The sequence below is a fragment of the Falco cherrug genome, chromosome 5 (genome assembly GCF_023634085.1).
Source record: "Falco cherrug isolate bFalChe1 chromosome 5, bFalChe1.pri, whole genome shotgun sequence".
NCBI classification, from domain to species: Eukaryota; Metazoa; Chordata; class Aves; order Falconiformes; family Falconidae; genus Falco; species Falco cherrug.
Window position 1 is genome coordinate 83,083,147 of NC_073701.1, and position 11,686 is coordinate 83,094,832.

The window sequence follows — 11,686 nt, forward strand, 5'->3', positions numbered from 1 at the left end:
CCACATATCTCCCACGCTCCAAGTCATTAATCACCTCCCTGACCTTTTGCTTGGTCCAGTATGTCCATGTCCCGCTTATACTGTGGAACTCAGGACTAGACCCAGCACTTTGAATGTGGCCTCACCAGTGCTGAGGAGAGGGGAAGGATCACACCCTTGACCTGTTGGTGAGACTTATCCTAATGCAGCCCAGGAGGCTGTCAGCCTTCACTGCTGCAAGAGTCTGTGCTGGCTCATGTTCAGCTTGGTGTCCACCAGGACCTAAATCTTTCTGCAAAGCTGCTTTCCTGTCAGTCAGCCCCCAGCTGTCCTGGTGCATGGTAGTTTTCTTCTTCAGGTGTAGGACTTCGCAATTCCCTTTGATGAACTTCTTGAGATTCACATTTGCCATTTTCTCCAGCTTGTGGAGTTCCCTCTGAACAGTCACACAACCTTGTGGTGTATCAACCGCTCCTCCCAAGTTTATGGTGTCTGCAGACTGCCAGAGGGTGTGCTCTGTCCCGTTATCCAGGTCGTTAATGGAGAGTTTTAAATGGCGTTGGTCCCAGTATCAATCCCTAGGTACACCACTACTGACTGGCTTCCAGGTCACTGTGCTGCTGATCACAACGCTCTGGGCCAGGCAGTTTGGTCAGATTGCACAACACTTTACTACCCACCTATCTGGACTACACTTCAGTTTGTCTGCGAGGATATTATGGGAGACAATGTTGAAAACCTGGCTGAAGTCAAGATAAATGACATCCAATGCTCTGCACTCATACACCAAGCCAGTCATTTGGTCATAACGGCCTTTCAGATTGATCACGCATGATTCTCCTCCATAGATCCATGCTGGGTACTCTCAGTCATTTTCTTGTTTTGAATATGTTTGGAAATAGTTTCCAGGATTATTTGCTCCATCAGCTTCCCAGGGATCAAGGTGAGGCTGACTAGCCCGTAGTTCTTTTTTCTTACCTTTACTGAAGATAGGAGTGATGTTTGCTTTCTTCCACCACTTAAAACATCCATTTAAAATGTCTTCCCTAGAGCTGCATGCAAAGGACCTCTAGCAAGGTATTAAAAGTCTTGTACCTTACTTTCAGGCCTCGTCTTTTCTCAGTGTATACCCTTATTTGGGGAAAAAGATAAAAACAAGAATGACATAGATTTTATTTTCTGTCCAACCGTGCTCAAAATAGAATGTTCTCAACTTGGAATTGACTGCATCGATAAAATGAATTGACAATATCCATCAGCATATCTAACAGTTTAGGATGAACACTCCTACCTTCTGCAGCTACTTTTAACACAACCCTTTATCTGGTATTGAGCATTTCCATTCTGTAGAGCTGCTCTCATCTAACACTATTTGAGTTTTTGGTTCTGATCTTTTGTTAGTTCTTGGTGCTATTTTTTCATCTGGTGCATTTAAAAGTAGAGTATCTTCTTTTATATTTTAAATATCGTTGCAGAGTCTGAAAGCCACCCTTCCTGAATACCCTTTGTCTACTTTACAGATAATGCTACCATCAAATGTTGGTGGTATCGACATTGTAAGAATTAGTCAGAACTTGTCCCTGAATTCCTCAGATGCCTCTGTTCAAATGCTGCTCAACCAGTTAAGTACACAAATGTCAATGCAGAATGTTTATATTCAAATACCTGTAAGTTCAAAAAATCCAACCACAACAATGAAAAGTCATTCATTAGCTCTCATTAAGATAATCTAACAAAACCCATTTTATTTATACTTTCCCTTCACTTTGTCCAACCTCAGGACAGATTTACTTCCAGTTGCACTCATTCAAGTGCAATTTTTTTCTGCCTTGATGTTATATTTTGCATAATTTAGTCTGTAGAGCATATTTATTTTAACAAAATAGTGTTAAGAACTGGACTGTTCTTTTTTATATGTCAATGAAATGAGGATTTTGTCAATAAAGTTTGGTATTTAGTGCATAAAAGAAGCAGTAAAAATGATGAAAAACTCAGCTTTGAACTCATCTAAGACTTTTATTTCATGGACTCATGTATATCATATAAATCATATATTGGTTTGGGTTGGAAGGGACCTTAAAGATCATCTAGTTCTAACGCCCCTGCCATAGTCAGGGACATCTTCCACTAGACCAGGTTGCTCAAAGCCCCTTCCAGCCTGGCCTTGAACACTCCCAGGGATGGGGCAGCCACAGCTTCTCTGGGAAACCTGTTCCAGTGTCTCACCACCCTCATCACAAAGAATTTCTTCCTAATATCTAATATAAATCTACTCTCTTTCAGTTTCAAGCCAGTCCCCCATGTCCTATCACCACATGCTCTTGCAAAAAGTCTCTCTCCAGCTTTCCTGTAGGCCCCCGTTGGGTACTGGAAGTTTTCAAGGCCAGGTTGGATGGGGTTGAGCAGCCCCAACCCTCTCAGCCTGTCTTCATAGGAGAGGTGCTCCAGCCCTCTGGTCATCTTTGTGACCCTCCTCTGCACTTGCTTCAATATGTCCCTGTCCTTCTTCTGTTGGGGGCCCCACAGCTGAACGCAGTACTCCAGGTGGGCTCTCACAAGAGCAGAGTAGAGGGGGACAATCACCTCCCTCCACCTGCTGATCACACTTCTTTTGATGCAGCCCAGGATACAGCTGCTTTTCTGGGTTGCAAGTAGACATTGCCAGGTCATGTTGAGCTTCTTGTTGTCCTACATCCCCAAGACTTTCCCCTCAGGTCTGCTCTCAACCCATTCTCTGCCCACCCTGTGTCTGTGCTTGAGATTGCCCTGACCCATGTGCAGGACCTTGCACTTGGCCTTGTTGGACTTCAAGAGATTTGACAGGCCTGCCTCTCAAGTCCGTCACAATCCCTCTGGATGGCCTCCCTTCCCTCCAGTGTGTTGACTCACCCCTCAGCTTGGCATCATTGTCAAACTTGCTGAGGATGCACTTGATCCCACTGTCCATGTCACCAACAAAGATGTTGAACAGCACTGGTCCCAGTACAGACACCTGAGGGATGCCACTCATCACTGATCTCCACTTGGATATTGAGCTGTTGTCCACAGCTTTTTACGTATGACCATCCAACCAATTCCTTATTCACCCAGTGGTCCATCAGTCAAATCCATGTCTCTCCAATTATATTGGGTCTGGCTGATGTGAGGATAATTTTCCCCACAGCAGCACTCATAGTGCTGTGCTTGTATTGGTAGGTAGAAAGGTAATGATAACACACCGGGGTTTTGGCTACTGATGAGCAGTGCTTGCACAGCATCAAGGCTGTCTCTCCAAGATTCCCTCCCTCACCACTAGGCTGTGGGTGGACAAGATCTTGGGAGAGGACATAGCCAGGACAGCTGACCCAAAATGACCAAAGGGACATTCCATACTATATGACATCTCAGCTAAGAGAAGGGGTGAGGAAGTGGAGACATTCCTTATTTATGACGTTTTTCTCTGGAGCAACCACTATGCATACCAAAGCCCTACTTCCCAGGAAGTGGCTGAACATCATCTGCTGATGGAAGTAGAGGATAACATCTTCTGTTTTCTTTGCTTCCACACACGACCTTTGCTATTGCTTTATTAAACTGCCTTTATCCTGATCCATAAGTGGGTTTTTTATCCATCCTTTTTTCTCTAATCCTGTCCTGCTGAGGAAGGGAGTGATAGAGTGGCTTCATGGACACTTGACATCCAGCCAAGGTCTTAACTACATCAGTTAAGAGACAAGGCTGTCATGTGGGACAGTGTCAAATGTTTCACGCAAGTCCAGGTAGATGACATAACTTGAACTTGATCTTCTCCTACAGTGGGCAGTTCTTCATTCTCCCAGTTGCTGCCTTTGCCTTCTGCAACTTGGGCAGTGTGGCTGGAGCACTTGCCAGTGAAGATCAAGGCAAAAAAGTCATTGAGTACCTCAGCCTTTCCCATATCCCAGGTAACCAGGTCTCCCATTTCCTTCTGGAGAGGGCCCACATTTTCCCTAGTCTTCCTTTTATCACCCACATACCTGTAGAAGCTTTACTTGTTGCTGTTGATGTCCCTGGCCAGATTTGATTCTATCAGGGCTTTAGCTTTCCTAGCCTGATCCCTGGCAGCTCAGGCAATCAATTCCTCTGTATTCCTCCCAGGCCACCGGTCCTTCATTCCACCTGCTGTAGGCTTCCTTTTTGAGTTTGAGTTTGTCCAGGAGCTCCTTGTCCACCCATGCAGGCCTCCTGGCATTTTTGCCTGCCTTCCTCTTTGTTGGGACGCATCACTCCTGAGCTTGGAGGAGGTGATCCTTGAATATCAACCAGCTTTCTTGGGTGCCTCTTCTCCTCAGGGCTTTATCTCATGGTACTCCACCAAGCAGGTCCCTGAAGAGGCCAAAGTCTGCACTCCTGAAGCCCATGGTAGTGATCTTGCTGTGCACCCTCCTTGCTGCCCTAAGGATCTTGGAACTCCATCATTTTGTGGTCACTGCAGCCAAGGCTACCCTTAAGCTTCACATTCTGCACCAGCCCCTCCGTGTTGGTGAGGACAAGGTCCAGCATGGCATCTCTCCTCATTGGGTCCTCTATCACTTGGAGAAGGAAGCTATCATCAACGCATTCCAGGAACCTCCTGGATTGCCTATGGCCTGCTGTGTTGTCCCTCCAACCAATATCAAGGTGTCTGCAATCCCCCGTGAGGACCAGGTCTTGTGAACGAGAGGCTGCTCCTATTTTTCTAGAGAGGGAATCATCTGCTCAGTCTTCCAGGTCAGACAGCCTGTAGCAGACCCCCACTGTAATGTCACCTGTCCCTGCCCTGCCTTTAATCCTGACCTATTTCAAGATAAAGATATGAAGATTTTAGCTATGTTTTCAAATCCTTCATTTGGGAAAATATGTGACTAAATATAAATTGTATAAAAATATATTTATGCTCAGTAAAGATTTCCTATTATAGTATCAGTGCCTTGTAATTAATTTCTAAACTGTCTTTTGGTCATAAAATTCATTATTTTGAGGCTCAGTAGTTCACAGTAATGAGTTTTAGCTTCATGCAGTGCATTGTCAGTTTAGACACCTCTTGTACTATTTTTTCCCAATGCTTTGTATTACAAAATCATGTGATTAAGCAAGAATCTCACCTTCTGTCATTTGCAAGCAGGTCATAGCCAAAGCCAGACATGATGGTGGTGTTTCTCGGGTGCTTTGTAATTGCTTCATGATGGGAACATACTATGGCAGGCAGCCCTGAGGGGTGGGTGAAGTACTGCCTCTCCCTTTGCCTAACTCACTGTGATCATCTTTGTTTGTACACCATGAACTTGTGCAGAAAAATTTGAAAGCATGAAAGACTACTGCCAGAAAAGTACAAAACCTAAAAGTAAAAGAAATAACCACATTTTAATGATTATTTAAAAAATAAAATTATGGCAAAGCTGAGCATGTATTGTTTTTGTGGTCTGGCTTACAGTTTCTGAAGGCATCTGACTGCCCATGCTACTCTCCATTGATATGTATGAATTTTTGCCCAGGCAAGAACACATGATGGAGATGCTGTATGGGGGCATGGAATAGGTAATGTGGATTTACAATCCACCTGGAAGCATATAAAATTGAAAGTGCAAAAGAGCTTGCATTCTTTTCGTGACGAGCAGTGTCCAGTAGTTCTTCATAATGACAAATTTATCAGCATTTGTGTGCTACCAGTGTGCGGTGCTCAGCTCTGTGGTGTGAGAAGTTTGCATACCTGATATATTTCCCAGTCCTGCAGTTTTTCCATGCAGCAGATTATTTTATTCCTTTCTGAGCGTTTGCGGGAGGTATAAAAAATTTCTGGAGGTTTCATTTCTGGAATATAAATTCATTTAATTTCAGGAATGCATTTCTTTCAGAGTCATGTCAGACGGTACCTCTCCATTAATTTCAGCTGTTCTGTGCAAATTCAAGTGTTTGGATGGGAATTTGCAGAAAGAAATCAGTAACATTGTGGTGTTGGCCACACCTAAACCTGGTTTGGCAGTAGTAACCAAGTGTTGCAATGAGCAGAGCTTTTCAGCTTGTGTTGACAAAATAAACAGAGCTTTCCCTGAAAACCAGGTTTGTCACCTATTTACTTCACAGTGGATCTCACTGTAGCACTATATAGGTAGTGGAACTCTGCATAAATATTCACACAGCTTCTTGCTGATGCCTGAAAAGATGGGATTCATTTGTTTGGTCCTCTCAACCACACAAACAAGTGGCAGGGCATTCACAGGCTTAGAAGGTGGAGAATACATTACATCATGTTTTTGTTGTACTCCTACAGCTATCATCATGCTGTTACTCTTCTGCAAAGTGTTTCTTGCCCACCACAACCTCTTGCAATCACAGACAATGATGGAATATATTCTTCTCCTGCTTAAATCAAACACCTTTGCTCCACTGATCTATATCAGAATTGCAGAGCTTAGGAAAGAGTTCCTCCCAAACTGTTCCATTTTATTTGACTCCCTAAGAACAGTCATTAAACAAAATGGCCTTTATGTCCTCATAATTCCTTTTGGCATGCCAGAACAGGATGGCAGTGTTCATGAGCTAGATAGGTCTCGGATGAGCATAGGGAGAAATAAAGAGCATTCACATGCTTGATTCCCAACTAGCTTATGTAGCCCTTAAGAGAAATTCCCATCTACTCCTTGGGTGAATCCCCAGGGGCAGCTGACCAGGGTAAGTGATGTCAATAGCTGATCCATACAAAGAAAAACCCCAAAGTTAGATCTGAGTATTTCCACGTGTAGTTTTCAGTTTTGTAGCTCAAGTTTAGTTCACACATATGTATATAAATGTACAGAAATACATGAGAAAATGCCAATCATATGTCCTGCTCTGACATTTTGGAGGCACTGCATTACTCCTAAGTTGTGCAGCATCAATGTAATGAACAGGTTATTGCTAAGAGGCCAGATTAAAATTTTTGTCACATCATCACTTAGTACTAAAAGCTATTCTAAAAAATGGAGATTTTTGAATTAATTTGATTCAGGGTAGCCTTGTGTCTGAAATGTAGTGTTATTCTCCACACCTTAAGCTCAAGTAGTTAAGGCAATCTGACTCCAGTGTGGGGTTGAAAAAGTGACATTAATATCTACTTCAAAATTCTAAAGAAATATCCAAACCCATTTTTCTTAAAGGAACATTTGTACCCACAAGGAACCTCTCTACCCCACAACCTGTTTTTATTGGCAAAGGATGTTATGACCATATATACACCACAGGGTCTATTGTCCTGTTAGCTTAATAATATCAACGGAAATTTTAAATTTAGTCTTGTAATATGTTAATGAACTTCTGAACTGGAAACATCAAGAACAACACAGAGGAATAAAGTAGCTGTTGTTTAGCCATAATACATTAATACTCTTATGTGATTGTTGTCATTAACACACAGGTAGTGTTATTTTTACTAGGGATTGCTGCTGTTTTCTAAAATACTTGGTTTCTCAGGAAGCCCATGACACAGAACTTGCTGATGTGAGTGGTGTGGAGTCTTGTGAGCAATGTAGTGCAATGTGGTACCTCTTAGGGTTGACACAGATGCCGCACGTGTGACCCAGCCAGACATTGCTAGCAAGTTCCAGTGAATCCTGTTTCTATCTCCAGAGAAGTATACTTGGTTAAACTCTGTTCAGGTCTATAAACAATAATAGGAAGTTGTCACAGCACTCTCCAAACTACCAAGCTGCAACAAGGTCTTTTACCATCTCATACCAACACACTCTTCATGCCAGTCCCTCTGCTGCCCTCACCTCACCTCACCTCATCCAGGGCCTACTCTTTCTTCTCTTGTTTCTTCTTCTTCTCTTGCTTCTTCCTCGGCTGCTCTGTCTTCACCGGCTGCCCAACCCCTTAACAGAACCAGCCACAGCTGCACCTTGTCTACATCAGCCAACCCCCACCCCTGAAGCCAGCCCACAGCTGTATGTTATCAACGATAACTAACCCAGCTTCATTCCTCTACAGGAAGTAGGCTTGGAAAGGATCTTAAGAAGTTATTGGAATTGTACTTTCTGTCCCAGATAATATCTGTTCCACCTAACTCATTTGTGACTGATGCTTGTCTAACCTTATTCTTACTACCCTCTAGTATTTCATCTCCCTAGGCAAACACTTCCGACATTGAACTCTTTCAATTCAGAAAGCTTGTCTTAATGTTACCCTAAGCTTCCCACTCTGGAACCTCGTGCCGTGCAGCCTAGCCTTTGTTACTGCTGCTCACAAAATACCAAACCCTGTCCCTGTGCATTCTGTGCTGTGCTTTCTCCGTTCCTGGGCGTGCAGGAGGACAAGGCACTTTGCCTCAGCTCCCTGTCCTATGGGAGCTGTTCTGCTCAGTCTAGCTAAGGGCAGACCTTAAGAGCTTTCCCTGTGTTGCAGGAAAAGACCCTGAGGAGACTCTCTCTGGGTGCAAGAGGTGCTCATCTGAAAAAAAAAACCCACCCATGATGTTCATCTTTTTATCTTGAAGAGAAAAGGCGCTTGCAAAGGCGGACTGACCTGGTTCTCCACTTGATACCAGAGCGTGGAGAAGGAAGCGCAGGGTGGGTTTTCAGGGAGACAAGCAGAGGTCAGGCATGCACTGAGCCAGGCCCCATCCCTGTTCCGGGAGCCGCTGCTGGGTGTGCTCCTGCTGAGGACTCGGGGCACCTTTTGGGATGGGGCAGAGGAGACCAAGTGGCTCATTCTTCTGCTCCCTTCAGCATTGCCTTGGTCCCACCCTGGGACCCTGCGGAGAGGATGGCAGGAACAAGAGGGGGAAGTGACTGGGACATGCTGGGTGGAAGAGCAAGAGGAGGGAGTTACCAGCTTCTCACCAGCAATGAACTTGGAGCCGCTAAAATCTACACCGTGTCCCTGAGCAATTTAAACCTATTACTCTCATCTGTCTGCAGTGAACATGGAAAACAGTTTATTCCTTTCCTATTTATAAAAGTTTGTGTTTTTTTTTTTTTATAAAAAGTCATTCTCTTCCTCCTGCTCAGCTTTCCGTAGGCTACGTGATCCCTTAGTCTTTCTGCATAGGTGATGGGTGCAAATTCTGATTATCCCTGCTTCTTCCCGGTTGATGTACGCTTTTCTTGAAGTGGTACTCTCAAAGATAAGCCAGCCTTACCACAGACCTTCTGAACAGACAGAATACTTTATGAGCTTACATACAACTGTCCTTTTAATACTTCCAGTGGCAGAGCTGCCTCTTTTCCCTAACACTATAAGCTGAGCAGCCACCAATGTCATTCTGCTTGTGTTAGAAATATGGTCCTGCTCTCCAGTCAAGGCAGGGATTTTGCGCTGTGCTATTGCTGGTGAGAACAGCTCTGTGATCATAAAAGGAGTAAGGGTGAGGTGGAGACAGTGACAACAGGGATGAAGGAGTTCAGCTTTTCCAATTCCTCCTACTCCCACCATGGAAGCCTGCAGTTTTGCATATCAGCAGCTTAAAAAATATTTTGAGGTCATTATTATCCTGTTAATTTTTTTTCATGTGTGAGCTCAGATTCCTGGCTGTGTACTTAGGTGATTCATTAACTAAAAATGCAATTTCTGTGGACTCTGTGGACCAGGAACCCGTCCTGTAACTGAATAATGTGATGGATGACTGCTTACATAGTTCAGGGAGATCTTTTCTTGTTTGCTCTAAACTCTGGACTTCATTCTCAGTCTAGTAATTTTCAATGAATTTGTCTTCCTTTAAGGTGTATCTTGGAGTTCAGGCGGATTGACAATGTCCTTTTCATATCTTCCATACCATTTGTTATGGAAATGAACTGTCATTTAGCACAGCCCTGTTCTGCACTGCAGTGACTGATGAGTGGAGAATCAACCTTCTGGAAAACCGATTAACTTTAAGCATTGGTGCCCTAACATCTAGAAAAACAGCCAGAGTCAAGGTTTGTTTTGTCACATTCTGGATAATGAAATAAATGGTACAAAGGGTCATTAACTCATATCCTCAGTGATTCATGTAAAGGAAATATTCCTTGATGGCAAAACAAAATTAACTGTTAATCAAACCGTTCTGCAAGGATGATGGGAGCTTATGGAAATGTCTTCAAGAGTTTGAAATGGCAACGAGAGAACCTTGGGGTTATGACCAGGTCTTTCCACTGCATGCAAGGAAACCAGCTTGGTTCAAACCCGTATGGAGCGATATGTGGTCATTTTCTGTTTTGTCATGATGGGAGTGTTTGAACACATTGGCAGACCTTTTACAGCATATGATCAAAACAGAAAGAATCCCTGCTGTCACAGTTGAAATCTGCATTTTGAGTATGTGGACAGTCAAGATCTGCTCAGATGCGTATGTCTGAGCTTGAATTTCATATATCTTCTAGAAGAATTCCTTGCAAGCAGCTTATGTACTTTATTGTGCAGAAAAATGTGGCAGAGAATACAGATAGAGGCAGCTGTAATGAGCATACCCAAAGGCTGCGCTCTGGGAAGGGCAGAAAGCTCATCGCTGTGATTGTGCCTCTTTGAAAAGCTGCCTAATCATACCAAGTTGTCCGTGTTTTGAATGTAAATCCTGATAAGTTAGGACTTCAAAGTCCACTGGTGACAGAAAGAGCCCCTTTTTTTCTCTTCAGTGGGCTTTTCTCTGTTCATTTTCCAAAGGCTCCTAAACTCTGCCCTACATTTGAACTTGAATGAAGTTGCTTGTTGGATATGCCAGAACATAATCATTTTTAAACCAGGGATAAGAGAAGTCTTGTTAGTGTCTGGATTTATCATTTAGAAGACCTTCTTATAGGCTTTCTGAAGGGGGATATTTTTAGATCTAGCAAGCTAGAACCATTTTTTAATCACTCGTATTTTAAATTACTATTCCTTGGCTAGACTTGAATCAGACATTTCTTTAGGTTTTATTTTTAATTAGCCCAGTTATTTAAACCATGTAAGTGGAAGTGGCATTGTACTCTATCCTCCCTATCACCATGTGTAAATTTTCTGCTTTCTCATGCTCTCAGCCTCTTGGTTTTCTAAGACGATGCCTCGGGTTAGCTGAAGGTCTGATTTCACTATCGATGTTTTAGTACAGCTTCAGTGCAGATGTAATTCAGTTCAGTTCGTTCCTTACAGGTGACCTGACAATTCCTTTTTCTTAGAAATTTTGGCCACAACATGAATTTACATTATTCATGCAACTTGCCACAATCTTTATAGTATCTGGGTATGTCATCTTCAACTTTGTCATCTGCAGTTAGTATATTGAGTGAGAATGTAGCTTTCATATTCCCCCACCCCCTCCTAAAACCCCTTGCTCTTCCACACATAGAGGGAAGCTGAAGTGGCTGTGCTCTAGTGGCTTATCAAAAAGGAGGTAGTTAAAACAGTGTAATGTGAGTCTGGCTTTTTCCAGATAAAATGATTTTAAAGGCAATATTGTGATTTGAGATCCTGGATTCCTGAGAACTTGGGCTTGGTAATACTGTGTTTGTCTCTATGCATCTTTGTACAGTGTCACATTGATTCCTCACCATTTTGTCATCTTTCCACTGTTATTACTGGAATGCTGGTTGTAGTATTCCTGGTGACTCTGTCATAAATTCACTCTTCTTATCATTCAAGACAGGTAAGATTTTGATTTATATCTTTATGAAGATATAATGAAAGAAACTCTGAATGAAACTCTGACATGATTTTTCTGGAATCGCCAACATTGTTTGGCAGTAAGCTGAAAGGAGAGCTGGAAACATTTGCCAAATAATTC